Source organism: Zonotrichia albicollis, chromosome 1 (genome assembly GCF_047830755.1).
Source record: "Zonotrichia albicollis isolate bZonAlb1 chromosome 1, bZonAlb1.hap1, whole genome shotgun sequence".
Classification (NCBI taxonomy): Eukaryota; Metazoa; Chordata; class Aves; order Passeriformes; family Passerellidae; genus Zonotrichia; species Zonotrichia albicollis.
Window position 1 is genome coordinate 65,466,302 of NC_133819.1, and position 14,666 is coordinate 65,480,967.

Here is a 14,666-nt window from a genome sequence, read left to right on the forward strand (position 1 = left end):
TCATTGGAATAGAGGCATGAACTGACCTTTCCAGAAGGAAAAGGTTAATGTTGAAAAACACTGATTTCAGCAATCCATCTTCTCAAGGTAACCCCAGAGTTTATGGTTTGCTTAACTACACAGTGTTGCTGTTCCCTTGAAAAATAACTTTCTCTCTGAAGTGATCTATGTAGCCAAAGCAGTGTTCCCACTTATAAACTGAATTTTAATTGCCTGCTGTGTCTCTCTTATGTCTTTGTCACCTGAGAGGATGGAGCAGATGTTTAAATGCATCTGCATCCTAGGTGCTGCTGAGGTGGCAGACAGAGAGATGTTGTCATAAAATCTTCATGGTACTTCTTGCCTACAGTCTTTCTGGGAGGGGTCTGACAACAGTGCAATGCTTCAGAAGATGACTGCAAATGGGATAATGGGATGTCCATATCCACTTGGCATCAGCTTTTCAAGTTACTCCAATTACATAACAATGATGGTAATCAGACAACCATGTCACATCAAGAATGTTAATTGGGTGTTGTGTAGTAAATCTGAGCAAAGGAGAACTTGGGATCAGTATTAGGATCAATTCTTTACAGGGAATCTTTGGAGTAGACCATCTATGGAGAAACCATGGAAACTTTGCTTCAGTCACCTGAAGCAACTAGACAGGGCTCTGGAGCAATGTAGAAATTTATTTTCTATTGACAATTCAGAAGCATCAGATGTATTATCTTACCTAGCAGCTGGTGTCTGTGCCTGATATCCTCTGATTTCTTTCCCAGGAAAGGAATCCACCCGTGGGGGAAGAGGACTTGGTGACTGCCAAACCCTTGGAAGTGCCCCTCCTGGCTGCTCTGTTGTTCTGCATAAAGCAAGACCTGCATTTGCAGTTCCTCCTGCTCTGGCTTCAGGTAACCCAGCCTGCTCCTTTCCAAATGGGAGTACAAGGGGTGTGTGTGGTATGGATGGAGTACAGACCACTACACCAGTCCCACATGTTCAACCGAAATGCCAATACAAGGGTATTTCATCAAGTCGTGGTGCTCTATGGCAAGAAAGATCATTTCTCCATTCATTGCTTTGCCTTATCTTGCTCTAAATGAATGGGACTAATGGTGCTTCCAGCTCTTTCTATCAGGAGGTTCTTTTGCAGTTTAATAGAGTGCCAGGACATCCCTCCTGATACTGTCTGACTTACATTTTTCATTGCTCAACTTCATCCAATTAATTTTACTTTAAAAATAAATCCTTTATGGTTTTGTGTTTTCACAAGCTCTGAATATTTTTAGATTGTTCTTGTAGTCCCCAAGTAGCCATTACTGGGAAATATTTTGTTCTTTTTTTTTTTTTTGGAAATTACATGCTGCATTTAATTGTAAGCTTGTGATTACTATGATGATAATAAAAAGTCATTTAAATTAGAACTGATTGGAAATTATAGTCATGGGACAGGAAGCCAACAGGAGCAGTAGGTCAAATCCAGTAAAACTTTTAGGTTTTCATTAGTTTTCAATGAAACAACTGTTGGCATTGGTGTGAGGCTGGAACTCTATGAGAGAACTAAAACCCTGCATTAGGAGACAGGATCCCAAATGCTTTGCTGGACACAAGACTTTGTATTTCCATATATTGAAAGTATTTTTATTTTATGAAAGTATGTGAGAGCAGGAAGCAGCATACATGGGGACAGACATTTTCACTCAGGGCTCTGGGGGATCACAGCTACTCATCATGGGCTGCAGGCTGTTGCTGTATCTATTTTCTCATCTGTAGGTCAATGACCTTATAGAATGTTTGAAAAAGCTTTGGCAACAGATGAAGGCAAAAGAGTGCCTTGATCTGCCCAGGCCTACAGCAGTTCAGGGAAGGAGGACTGTCACAGAAGACAGCTTTCAACAAAAAGTAACATTAATTAGCCCAGTGTTTTATTTCTTACATGTGTGTAGTGGCATTGTGACAGTAGACGTCTACACCACTACTTCTGTTAAAAGACTTTATTATATGCCTAGGAAATTGAGGTGAAAATCTCCTTTTTGAAGCTGCTAAAAGGCAAATTGCCAGCCTGAACAGAAAACAAGTGGCAACCTGGCTTGCAAACCAAGAGGCCTACAGCTTACAAAAAGTGCCAGGAAAGCTTTTCAAAAGGAACAAAGTGGTATGGCACCACACAATGGCAGGATGGCTTGGTGGTGTGCAAGAGATTTCCAAACACTATGACAGTGTGAAGTACATCCTAGCACAGATGGACAAATTATCCAAGCCTGACTGAGCCATTGGTCTAGAAGTCAAAAGGGGTTCTGAAATAACCAGAGCCTTCAAAGCAGTTTTTAGGAGGTGGTGCGTGCCTCAAAAATTACAGACTTTAAACCACTTTAAACCAACCTTTTAAAAAGCTGATAAAACAGTATAGTGTTCACAATTGTGTTATCTGCAATGTTAATTTTCATACCCAATGCTCCTATGTTACCATTCCTACACAGGCAGGATCCATCATCCCTTGTACGACATGCAAAACACCTAACTATCTAAACAATATGGCAAGACTGCCTTGTGTGACTGTTCCTGCATCTGCAGGAACAGTTTATACTGACATCTTGTCTATCACTTTTGTCTGTTTCGCAGCAGAAATGACACAAAGGATTTATGTATGGTCAAGTCCTCCACCACCAGGTCCTCCTCCACCGTCTGTGGTGCCAATCAACACAGCAATACACACAGATTTTGCCTTTGGATGGATCTTCAAATCAGGAGATCCCATAAAAATCTTCAGGACTGTTTGAAATCCCATCTCTAGAGCTCTGGTGTTGAGTAGTCAAATGCTTGCTTGTGCTGCTGTCCAGAAGTTCAGAGAGTCTACCTGGTCAGCCTTCAGTTGACACAGTGTTAGTTGGCTGTCTCTCCATTCCAGAGAGACTGGGGAGTTCCTGTCCCAGCCTGCCTGAGTAGCTGCTCTTTCCGAGCCAGGCAGCTGAGGATGATGCTGCCTGGCTGGTGGTGCTGGGGCTGATCAGCTCTGCCATACACTGGAAGGTGTAAAGAGAGACAGCACGGTCAGCAGCACAGTCACACACCCCTGGCGCAAAAGAGACCAGAGCGCTGCCCCGTTCCTCCCAGGGCAGAGCAGCTCTAGCCAGGGGGATCCAGGGAGAACCAGGTTTCCTCTCACCAGTGCCCAGGCCAGCCCAGCCATCGCACCCATATGTGGCTGCTCCAAGTGAAGCAATGTTGGTGCATGCCTTTGGAAGCACGGGAGGAGCAGAGGAGCACGTGTCATGGTCTGGGAAAGCAAATAGGTTGGTGGCCATATCACCCAGGGCAGGCAGAAAGGAAGCTTCCCAGCAAGGGAACCTGTCAAGATCAAAGTTGCCCAAGTGCAGGGTGCAGAGTGCTTGGCAGAGGTTCCTGAGCTGACCCCAGCTGTGTGCCAAGAGACCTTGCTCCCAGAGCCACCGGTGCGGTGAAGAGCCTGGGCATAATCCCAGGGGCATCCTCCAGTGCATGGAGGAACATGATCAGTGCTGACGGAAACATCTTTTCCGTCTCCCTCTCTGAAAGGTCTTCAGAAATCTGGCCAGACCAGAACTAAAACAAAATTAGGGCTCTTAAGGGCTTTTGAGTACAATTTCACTGTTTATTGGCATTATGTGTGATTGATCTTCTGGAGATCAATCATAGGGAGAGTCGTCTGTTCAACTGTCCTGTGTAATTTCTTGCAGGCCAAACTGAATTGTTAAAAGTGGATGATGTTTCAAGGATTGCTATTTAAAATAGATTTTTTCCTATTTTTTTTAAGATTCATGCTTTTCAGAACCCTTTTTCATTTGACATTTTCACAAAAAATAAAATTTTCATGAGAAATGTTCATTTTCAATTAACCTGGTCAGATGACACAAACTTTCCATCAAATGCAGTAATTTTAAGATGAGATGGAGAAATGTCAAGAAAAACATGTTATTTTTTCTATTTATTAGAAAAAAATAAATTAGAAAAACACAAAATATTTTGTTCTCACGACCAGGCAAATATTTTTAAAGTCTATGCTCAGTTTGTTCCTTTTATTTCAAGGAACATGTGATATTGTTTTTATGACATTGTTCATTAAAAATGAAATATGCTTTTATCCTTTTTTAAGGTTCTCTGTTAAGCAGGATTGGCAGGGTACTGGAAAGGGTATGCTCCTGCTTCTTGGACTTCCTCCCGTCTGGCATTTCATGCCCTGAAGCACAGTAATTTAGATACCTGTCTTCCATTGTCACTGTTGCAATGCCTCTAATTTCAACCATGGTTAAAAGTGCTTTAGTAGCTGTCTTGGTGCTATTACAAATTCCTGGAGACTCAAACTTACTAGAAGCTTGTCCATAAAGGAAAAGGTGCCTGGTTTGACTCTTTCGAACAAGAGAATATTTTTAATTAGAAACCTCAAGAAAATTATGCCAACAGGCACTTTCTTGCTTCAATGGCAATAATGACTTCAGGACATGCAAAAGATACCAAACAATGTCTGGTTTAGGACCCTGTGTAGCATAGGCACTGAGATTCAGGAAATAGCATGCTGCTGCATTGAGTGTTGTGCTTTGGTCCCCTTTGCTGTCTCTTTAACATTTTAATTTCTTACTGTTATTACATCAGGTTCTTCACCCAAACCAGAATTTCTCACTACGTAAGTTATACAGAAATGATTACCATGCCAAGTGCTGGCAGCGTCCCAAGGTTTTCTGCTATGTCAGGACGTCAGCCCTCTTCTTCTTGAAAAGACCTAAAATTAAATGCATTTCCCCATTATTAGTTCTTGGAGAGCTGGCAACACTGACCAGAGTGGTCTTTCTGTATTAGACCTTTCAACATTTTTGTGATCTTTTCATTGGGTTCTGCAAGGTGCATTTTGCTTTGCTCAGATTCTTGTACTTAAAACCTGTTTCTGTAATTGAGTGTATATGAAATATTTTTCCTTCTTTCATTTTCTGTGGTCTGGCAGTAAACAAGCAGATGCTTTGTGTCATTGGATAAACTTAAATAGCATTTTATTGTCAGAAGTTAAATGGGAATGCCCAAAGCATGAAAAGAAACGAGTATTTTACTTTATCTGCAGAATTAGAAATAATATAACAAATTGCATCCTTCTGCATTAATGGTATTTAACACAGGTATGATTGGTCAAATCGTAATGCAGAATGGAAATCCTGTATAATGGTGCAAGTTCCTTGGAACAATTTCTTTGCTGGGCCTTTGCATTTCTTTTAGCTGGTTGTTCTAATGGAAAACACACCCTTTCTATTTACATAAGTATCTTCCCAACAGGCACTTTCTTGCTTCAATGGCAATAATGACTTCTTTCTATTCCAGTCTCTGGAACTCTTAAGGGTATTATTTTCCCACAAGATCAGTAAGTTAAATTTCCTGCCATGACACAACTGAAAATTATTCCATTCCCAAAGAGCAAGAGTGAAGCACTTCTCATAAAAGTAGCAATCCTTTAAGGGTACTTGAAGTTGCATCTTTTGGACCACTACTTATGGAAAAATCGTTCCAGGGATTTTTGCCATTTAATTTTGAGTATTTTTTAGTCAGTTTTTAGTTAGTTTTCATTTCATTTTGTCTTGCATCTTTGGATAAATTGCTGACATTTCTCCAAGCTTGATCAGTACTATATTGAAGATGATATGCAACCAGCCTTTTTATTAAAACTTAAAATATGACCACCAGGAGGTCAGACCCTGAAGAACTGTATTTCTCTCAGCTTTTCTCATTAATTACATAATGGACAGATGGAATGACTAAACTTTCTGAGGTGGCTGTTATGCGATTTCCTGGGGTTTCTTTTAGGAATGGAAGAGAAAAATTATGTAACTGCAGAAAAAAAAATAAGTGGGAAAAAAAATTTGAAGCACTTGAATTCAGATTTATAAATTGTTTCACCAGAAGTAATAGTGATTCATACTTTCATTTCTTTTACAGGGGATAAATCGGAGGTGTTTTGGCTGAGGAACAACTCTTCCCTGGGGGGAAAAAAGGCCAAAAGCCAATTCACAGAAAGACAGGTTGAATACTAGAACTCAAGATGACAATCTGACAGCCACTTGGCATCTGCTCTCAGATGGCAGCCAGCTGGCTTCTCACAACAGTGTGTGCACCAGCAACATTGTTAGGAAGAGCTTGCTGAGAAAGGCAAGGCAGTCCCTGCTTCGGCGCGACACCTCCTGCGAGGCTCCTCCTGTGCAGAGCCCGGTGTGTTGGTGCGTCACAGCGGGGCTGCTCTGGCACTGCTGCCTTTCCCCACAACATCTGCACCCCCTGGCACCCCTAAGGAATCACCAAATTACTGATGGGGGCTAATCAGCATCAACCACCTGATTTTCTGGCCTTCATCCTGCTAATACACAAGGGTTTATAGCTTTATGCAAGGCAGGGCCAGCCATTTGACTCAAAGGACAACGAGACTGTCGGGTGAAGGCTTCAGAATGTTGGCTCTGTGGACTTGGAATTGCACTTGCTTGCACAGTACCTTGCAGAAGATGAACCCACCTATCATTTTGATTCATAGTGGCAGTATGGATTTGATTAGATATTTTGCTGGGAGACAGCAAAATTTTCCATTCTTGTTCAGCTCGAGGACAGGTTGAAAAACAGTTGCCATACAAAGCTGCCAAGCTCTGCTCTGTCATGGGAACACCTTGCAGCCCTCTTATCAGGCCCCACTGACTACAGTGCTGAAAATGTGCCAGTGCTGGTGGTGTGTACTTCACTTGTGTGTAAGCCATTGTTCCCGGCAGGGATAAATATAAGGGCAGGGAGAAATGCCTGCATCTACAGACAAGGACAGTACTGCATCAAGAATGGACCTAAACAGCAAGAATGGACCTAAACAGCTGCCAAATGTGTATCAACTTCAGGTCTTTTTCTCTGTCCTGTCTGCACCAGCTTTTTCAAGTGCTCTTGTTCTTGCTCTGAGAATTCCTGATCTATCTCTGCTTTACTGATAGCTGTCACAGACACACAATCCACCATCTTAAGTATTTGTGTGATCATGAATTCAATGCAGAACACTGAGAGCTTTCCACTTCTGGCAATTAACTTGAGATAAATAAAAGTGGTAAGAGGAGGCATTAAGTTACCCACCTGCAGAAAACTGGCTCTCTGCTGAGTGCTCTTGACAGATGAGTGCATCTGAGGAAGTGCTAATTGCAATATACTCCTTAACGGTTTTTATGTTGATGCACAAAAGATTGAGAAAATGGGAAGAAAATGAAAATGCCTCTGTCTTTTGAGTCACAGTGGAAAATATACAGGAATTGGCCTCTCACACAAAGAATATGCTAAGAACAGGGGAACAAGCAGAGGGTTGGTGCCATGAATAGAAATCTCCGTCTGTGCTCTGGCCATGGTCCAGACTGCATGACATAGTGTACCTGATACGGTGCCCATTTGGATTATTTATATAACATCATAGGTGCAATGAGTAATGCAGGAAGATGCTCTGTGTGACCCCAGAGTCTCATGTTGAGAGTGAGACAGACACGAATACGAAGGTTCATTTTTGATGCATGCACAGGAAAAAGCAGCACTGGATCAGATGAGGAACAAAGCTCAGGTAAAGAAGCAAGTACTGATCTTGGCCATAAAAATGACATGAAAAAAGACAAAGGATTGCTAGGTGGGCACAAAGTGCTGTGAAGTAATGGAGCCAAGGGTGAGGACTGAGAGTGCAACAGAAGGAATGGTAGGAATGGTGAGATTAGACAGAGCTATGTGTCTCTAGGAAATGAAGTTACAAAGACTGTGGACTTGGAAGAAAACAGGAAACTGGGTTATAGGAGTGGTGGACTGTAATATACGTGTATAATATGCAGCTGGTACTTGGTACACAATATTTTTGAAGACATGGGCAAAAAAACAAGAGACAGGATAAAGGCATAAGTGTCTGGAGTAGATGCAACCAGTGCAGTGAATGCCTGACATGATGGGAGCCATGTGAGCTGGTGGCACTGCTAACCCACTTGGGGTCAGTTGGCTTGGGATGAAGCAGAGTTCATCAAGTAGGAGGGAAATGCAATGTGCTGGCATCCCCATGGCCATTACTGATGGGAGTGGTGAGAAATCCATAGCCCCACACTTATCCTGCACCCTCCTTCCCCAAAAACTGCACCAGGTGCACCTCTTGTCCATAGCGCTATAAAGACCTCAAAAGTGAGCGCAACAACAGCAGATTGAAAATATATCTGAATTTAACTGCAACAGAGCTGCATTTAACTCACTTGTGCAATTTCCCACCCTTAAAAGGGAAAATGCATGCTGTATGGTCCAGAAGGCACAACAGGGAGAGTAGATGTAATGTGCTGGAGACAATTGCTGTAAACCTGCACTATCTCTACTCCATGTTATATTGCAGTAATTATTTTTTCCTCCATAGAGAAACTTTTAAAAAGTCAAAGAACAAAGGCTTTTTGCCAAAGATATAGCAGATCCTTTGGCTCTTCAAATGCTACCCCTTTGGAGAAGGAAGAAATGCAGCCAGGATTGCATGTGGCAGCTCAGGAATATCTGGGAAACAGCACAAATGTTCACAACAACCTCTGACCTGCTGCACAGAATCTGCCCCATGCAAACTAGGAATGATGATTACAACACAGACCTGGCGTCAGCCAAAGAGCACAGCGTGTTCAAAAGTCCCATTTACAGCATGATTTGGGTCAGTAGAAACCAGGAAGGAAATGGTTACGTGAATGTTTCTTCACTGTATTGTTTACAGGATACACAGGGAAATTTTTGGCTTCATATTTGGGTAGTTCAAAAGGCAGAGCCAGTATAGTTGAGAAGAAGAATTGGCAGCACTGAATTTGGCCATAGCAAAGGCAGATTTCAGTGCTGACTGCCAGAGATTACGTCTTTGTTCATCCTTTTAGTGGCAGTTCTGACAGGCTCCCACATCAAATCACTCCAGCTCAGGCCAGAGAGCTATTCTGGCAGGGTTTATCCACTTACATAAGCAGGGAAAAGATGAGATGCGACCTTGACTGGCATAACCGCGTTGGGAGCAGCCTCCAGTTCTGAAGTAGTTTTCTTGGCAGAACCATGCAGTTACCTGGATGACCTGGTTTGTTTTGTGAGGCTTCTAATACCTCTGTTTTGCACTGTGGCTGTACTGTGGGCTGCCTGCACAGACCTGCCTGTGGCTCTCAAGTCTGGATTTAGTGGCCATTTTAGCCTGACTGGAGTTTCCTGGAGTGGGGCAGCACAAAATATTGTTTCTCTACTGCATGTTTTTATATGGTGGCAATGGAAAATATTACAGGGTGTCAGATGGATAAAATTTTCTGTTACAAAGAGCAGAGATATTGCAGTTACCCATATCACTGTCCTGTTGTTATACAATGTACTTTGACAGAAAGTTCAAAACATCTTTTAGACTAGGATTGATGAAGGAAGGGCCAGCATCATTCAAACAATATTGGATTTAGATTTTCAAAAATCAGTATAAACTATTCTTCCAGTGGCCTAATCCTATTTGCTTCATTAAAGGCCTGCTGCATTGCAGGGAGCTGCAATTCAGGGTAGAAAATTCTTCCAACAGAAGAAAATGGCTTTAGCCTTTTGTGTGTGAGAAAGAGGGCAAAGAAAAGATTATGGAAGACAAACTATGACACATTTGTTTTGAACCATTTAAACAGCTCTAGGCATGGGCTGTATTTTTCAGTATTTTCAAACATATTTTTTTATGTACTACAATAGAACTAGTAAGGAACTGGTATCATTTGATGCTTCTATTTCTGTACAATGGTGGTTTACTAATTATTTATTCCATGTTTTTAACATAAATTCATGGATCAGTAAAATAACAAATTGAGCACAGGCCTGAAGAGTTCTAGGTTATTCTCCTGACTTCTACTCCATCCTTTCTTTCCCATCTCATCAGACTTGGAGAAGTACAAAATAGAGAAAAGATGGAATGCCAGCTGGAAAGAACTGGTAATGGCCTCTTGCCTGGGGACGGTAATTTGTTAAGCTCTCTCCTGGGATGGGTGCTCATTAGTCACAGTCCTTGTGAACTGAGCCTGGTCTGTTCTTGATCAAGATATGTGAATTTAAATCAGAACTTGAGGATCTCCAGAACAGAGAGCTGGGAATTTGCTTCATCAGTCCAGGTAAACTAACTCTAGCCTATGGTTATCATCCACAGCTATGAATCCCAAGTTGATTATGAGGAAAATACAACAATTAAAATTCTACTTAATTTAATATACCTGAAGTTAGATCAAGTTCCTTTGATGCCTCTCAGTAGAAGAAGACCAGAGCACTTCCCAGCGTTGCACTTTGACTGTAAGACTTTCATAATTATTTGTCAGTCATGGCCAGCATTGAAGCCAAACAAGATCCTTTATAATCACAAAACATTTCAGCTTATTCACTACCTCTGTGTGTTTCAACCACAACTTGCCACCATTGGGCTCTGAGATCCAAGCAGTTGCAATGACTACAGATGCACTGAATGTTGCTAGGGAAAGCAGGAGGAGGAATTGAGCCTCAACACAGACTTATTTTTAAAATTAAATCCATGAAAGAGTGAAAAATGACCTCAAATCTTTTTTCTTGGCCCATTATTTTCCTCTGAGATGAATAAATAAAACAAAGGTTGTGCAAGAACTATTGTATTTTCTAGTTTAACTTCTATTTTAGGTTATTCAGGGAGGCAGATGCATGTAGTCTGACAGGAGGCATTAAGCTCAGTGAACATTTTTCAGTTCAAAAGCTTAACCCCCCCTTTAAGCAAAATATTTCCAAAAGAGGAGAGTGAGCAATTACCTGTTGCAGCAAACTTAGCAAACGTTTTTTGATACTCATGGCACCATTTTTCCTGCACATCAAAGAAAAATATCACTCTTCATTAAATATATCAATTAACTTATCACAGGATCTAATTGATATTTCAATTCCAGCAAATAACATGCTTGCTTTTTTTTGTTCTCCAGCTGCATAATATCTGACAGCTCACTGAGCAGTCAATGTTGTGGAGAAATCATGATCAGTTTTGTAAAGTCTGTCAATCATTCAAATATTCAAGTTCTCTTTAGACCGAAAAGGTTTCCGAATTATATTAGATATTGTGAGTTTCAGTCTCAGCCAAAGCCAGAAATACACGAGAAACAGAAACACCTGAACAAAAATTTTCTAACTAATTTATATACATTTTGAGCTCTGAAAAAGATAATTCAATTGATTGATTCATTTTTAGAGATGGTTATCTCTTTTTTAGCAGGAGCTTCAGGATTTTGATGTGAGCAGAGGCAAGATCTTGTTCCTGTGTATGTGCTTCAAGTGGGAGTTCAGCCTGGAGTAGTCAAGGCTGAAGGACACAGTTTGTTTTTTAAAGGGTGGGAGAGGAAGAAACTGGAACAGATTAGATCTTATTCCAGAATTTTGAGTTTACACATTAATTGCCCTGTGACAAAAAGGGTGGCAACCACTGTGGAAAATGGTCTGACATTTGCTTCATTTTCTGTAATTCAATGTGATTTCTGTGCAGGCCTGGTGCTGGGGTCTCTGCTAAAGTAAAGCAAGAAATCTCACCTAGATGAAATGTAACCTTCTGACAAAGTATTTGATTGAGGCTTAAGAGATCTGGACTCATTTCCAGGGCTTTCACCTGTACACATTCCTCCTAAACTCACATTCTTAACTTTGCTATGGGGAAATAGCATGACTGGATGATATGTGATAGAGTCAATGTTTGTATGGTGACAGGTCTTTAAAAATGCAGAACAGCAAAACAGCACCACCTCCAGAATCTAAAATTAATCTAACTATGTCATAGAAAGGCTGCATAAATAGCGAGGTTTTTTCTAGGTTTGCATATTTTCTATTAAATAAAGACTGAATTTTTTTCCATTCATTTACGTCTGGGTTATCCCAGTTTGAACTGCACTAAGAAATGTCATTGCCACAGGTCAAATTAATGATTCCCTGGATAGATGGCTGAGTCCCTAACAGAAGGCACAGTGCTGATTCTACTGTGAGAGTCATTGCTCTTGAAATGTGGTGGATGGTGAAGACGAGGCAGGGAAATATACTTGCATTTGGACTTCAGACAACAGCTCACATTCTGCAAGAGAAGTTTTTAGAACATATTGTCGTATTTATTCTGTTCTCTGTGGAAAATGTTGAAAGGAAAAAATGTAATTTATCTCCCTAGGTGATTTCAGGTCTCAGTTCTGATCTTTTCTCTTGATTTTTCTTAAAGTGTGGAAGGATTAACTTTAAGGGTTTAATTTTAGTCTAAAGTATTTTAAATCAACTTGTAAGTCTGTGAAATGGCAACCACTGTTTTTTTTAAAATTTTCTTTCCCCTTTGTCAGAACATGTTTTTTCTCATATTCTTCTCTTCAGTGTATACACCATTAATGTAGTTAAATCATCTCACTGGCTTCAAAGATTCCCTCACTGTCTCCATGGTCCTACTAAACTTTAAGAATCACAGGTCCCAACTGAAAAGAGTATCCTCCATTTGTTCTTGTGCCTTTCTTTGTCCTATTTCTGTCCTTTGTTTTCTCCCCAGAAAGCTCCAGGCTTGATTAAGTTGCCATTTTCAGAACTGCTAGAATTGATGAAATATGATAATAAAAACAGTGGGTTGCTAGTGCAGAGAAGCTCCTTATGTTTGACATCATGCAACAGTGGAAGGCCCTCACCTACATTCAGCTTTGCATTCCACCTCCCAAACTACTTCTCCTTTGCAGAGGAAGGGCCACATTATTCTGCCCTAGTGCTTTCCACCAAAACTGGGTATCTCATTCTGATGTCGTTCATTTTGTGTCCTCCTCTCCCCCTCTTCATGTTGCCTTTGGTCAATGGCCTGCTGCTACTGGCTGTGTCCTTCAGGCTGAAGGCTGGTGTCCCAGTGCCTGGGGACCTTCCCATGCCCCAGAACGCTTCACTCCACATCAGTGGGTGGTAGTGGTCCAGGTTTTTGGCAGAAACTCAGGTTTTTGGAGATGCAAAGCCAATGATGAAGATGCCATCTATAGTTAAATTGTTGGGTGGTAACTGGAGCTGGTGAGCAGGCTGGACTGCATTCAGTCTGTGAAAGATGGCTGATGAGAGTCATGGACATAGTCTGGGATCCCTGATTGCAGTAGGGTCCAGGGGAGCAACAAAGACTCTGATGGCCTTGAGAACAGGGACTTAGGAGCAGCCACAATATGCAATATCTTCAAAGGCCCTGGTGCCAGGGCTGGGGGAAGACCTAAGCAGTCCTTCTGAGCTGCCTTTGTCAACTGGATGCTCATCTTGAGACCTACTTAATGAGGCTAAGCCAGGAATTGTTTTGACTGAGTGTCTGAGCTGGAATTCTTTGAATAAAATTTTTGTTTTTCTCTGCAGCCTCTTAGAAGCTTGATTATTCCACTAGAGACATTTTGAGACCAATCCCATGAACATATTTTGAGCTTATTAAAAGCCTATCTTTAAACTGGCGCATACAAGCAGCAATCAATGAAAACTTGGCACTGCTACACTGAACCACATTGTGCTGGCCATAATATTGATGTTTGCTGAATATTTACAGCATTAAAGCAACCGTTCATTTAAAAGAAACAAGTTGGAAAGAGCTTACACTGAAAGCAATAAGTAAATTATATCAAATACCATATGAGTTTTGATGCAGCATAAGTAAATCATTAAAGCTAGCTAAGGCTGTTATGATAAAAGATTTGTCTGAGAAGTTCTGCATAGAAGATAGTGGATTAATGTAGATTTTGGTAGTATAACTTTTTTTTTCCCCTTCCCAAAGAAGTGTTTTCCAGAAGGTAAAGTGATTCAGAATTATGTTGAACAAATGTGCATGAGAGGGTAATTTGGTTTTGTTACGTGAGTGCTATGCTTCACCTCATGGATGGATTCATGTCTGTATCTAGAATGTCATTTGACTGCTGTGTGTAATGAAACACAAAGGTTTTCTGGCTAGAAAAATAAATTTGTGCTCAAGAAAAGATGGCTTTTCCTGATTGGCAAAGGCTCAATGTGTTTTCAGGAATGGAGTGCAGAGAAAACCTTTTCCCCAGCTCTGATAACAGTGATAAATTATAGCATAAGTTGAAAAATGTGAATTTTTTTGTTTGTTTTGTAAAAAAATAAACCTAAAAGATTTCTGCAACATTTTTATTACTTTACATATATTTCTATCTAGGCAAGAAAAACATCCTATTAAAGTCCTGTTTTATTTTAGTCTTGAAAGGAAACTCACCTGAAATTGAAAACATTCAAAATGTTACAGTCAGCACTGAAAACTTCTGTTTCAACATGCTTTTTTTATGCACATGTCAAGTGCACTATAATCAGCAAGTAACTGAGCTCTATGTATGTACCTAGGATATAGTATCAGCTTTCCCAGATGAAGAAATGAAAGGCATAGAGCAAATGAACAACTTTCTCAGGATCATACAGTTAGTCAGTCTGGATTTCAGAATGTTCAAGCCCTTGTTTCAACCATTTCACAGGGATTCAATCTAAGGCTAACATTGTTTTTTTCAGGAGTCACATTGAAAAAGACTTTCTCCTGAGTTTATCTGATGCCTACCTGCTGTGTATGATGTCCAAAAATATAGTCAGAGCATAATTTATAAAGAACTTCAAGGCATAGACAACAGGAAATGTCCCACTGTGGCAAGTGCCTTGGTGTGCAAGCTTGTGCAGTGATC

The 14,666-nt window shown here is 40.8% G+C and overlaps 2 long non-coding RNA genes across 2 annotated transcripts in view; one reads left to right on the plus strand and one right to left on the minus strand.

Moving 5' to 3' along the window:
* Positions 1–14,049, plus strand: part of LOC113458570 (uncharacterized) — an 82,722-nt gene extending 68,673 nt beyond the window's left edge. Inside the window, exons 4-5 of the long non-coding RNA XR_003378934.2 lie at positions 762–890; positions 5,935–14,049. This is a non-coding gene — a long non-coding RNA (uncharacterized LOC113458570). The remainder of the gene's footprint in view (positions 1–761; positions 891–5,934) is intronic.
* LOC141729366 (uncharacterized) overlaps positions 1–14,666 on the minus strand; it is an 86,095-nt gene that overhangs the window by 58,288 nt on the left and 13,141 nt on the right. The gene's annotated exons all lie outside the window — the stretch shown is intronic.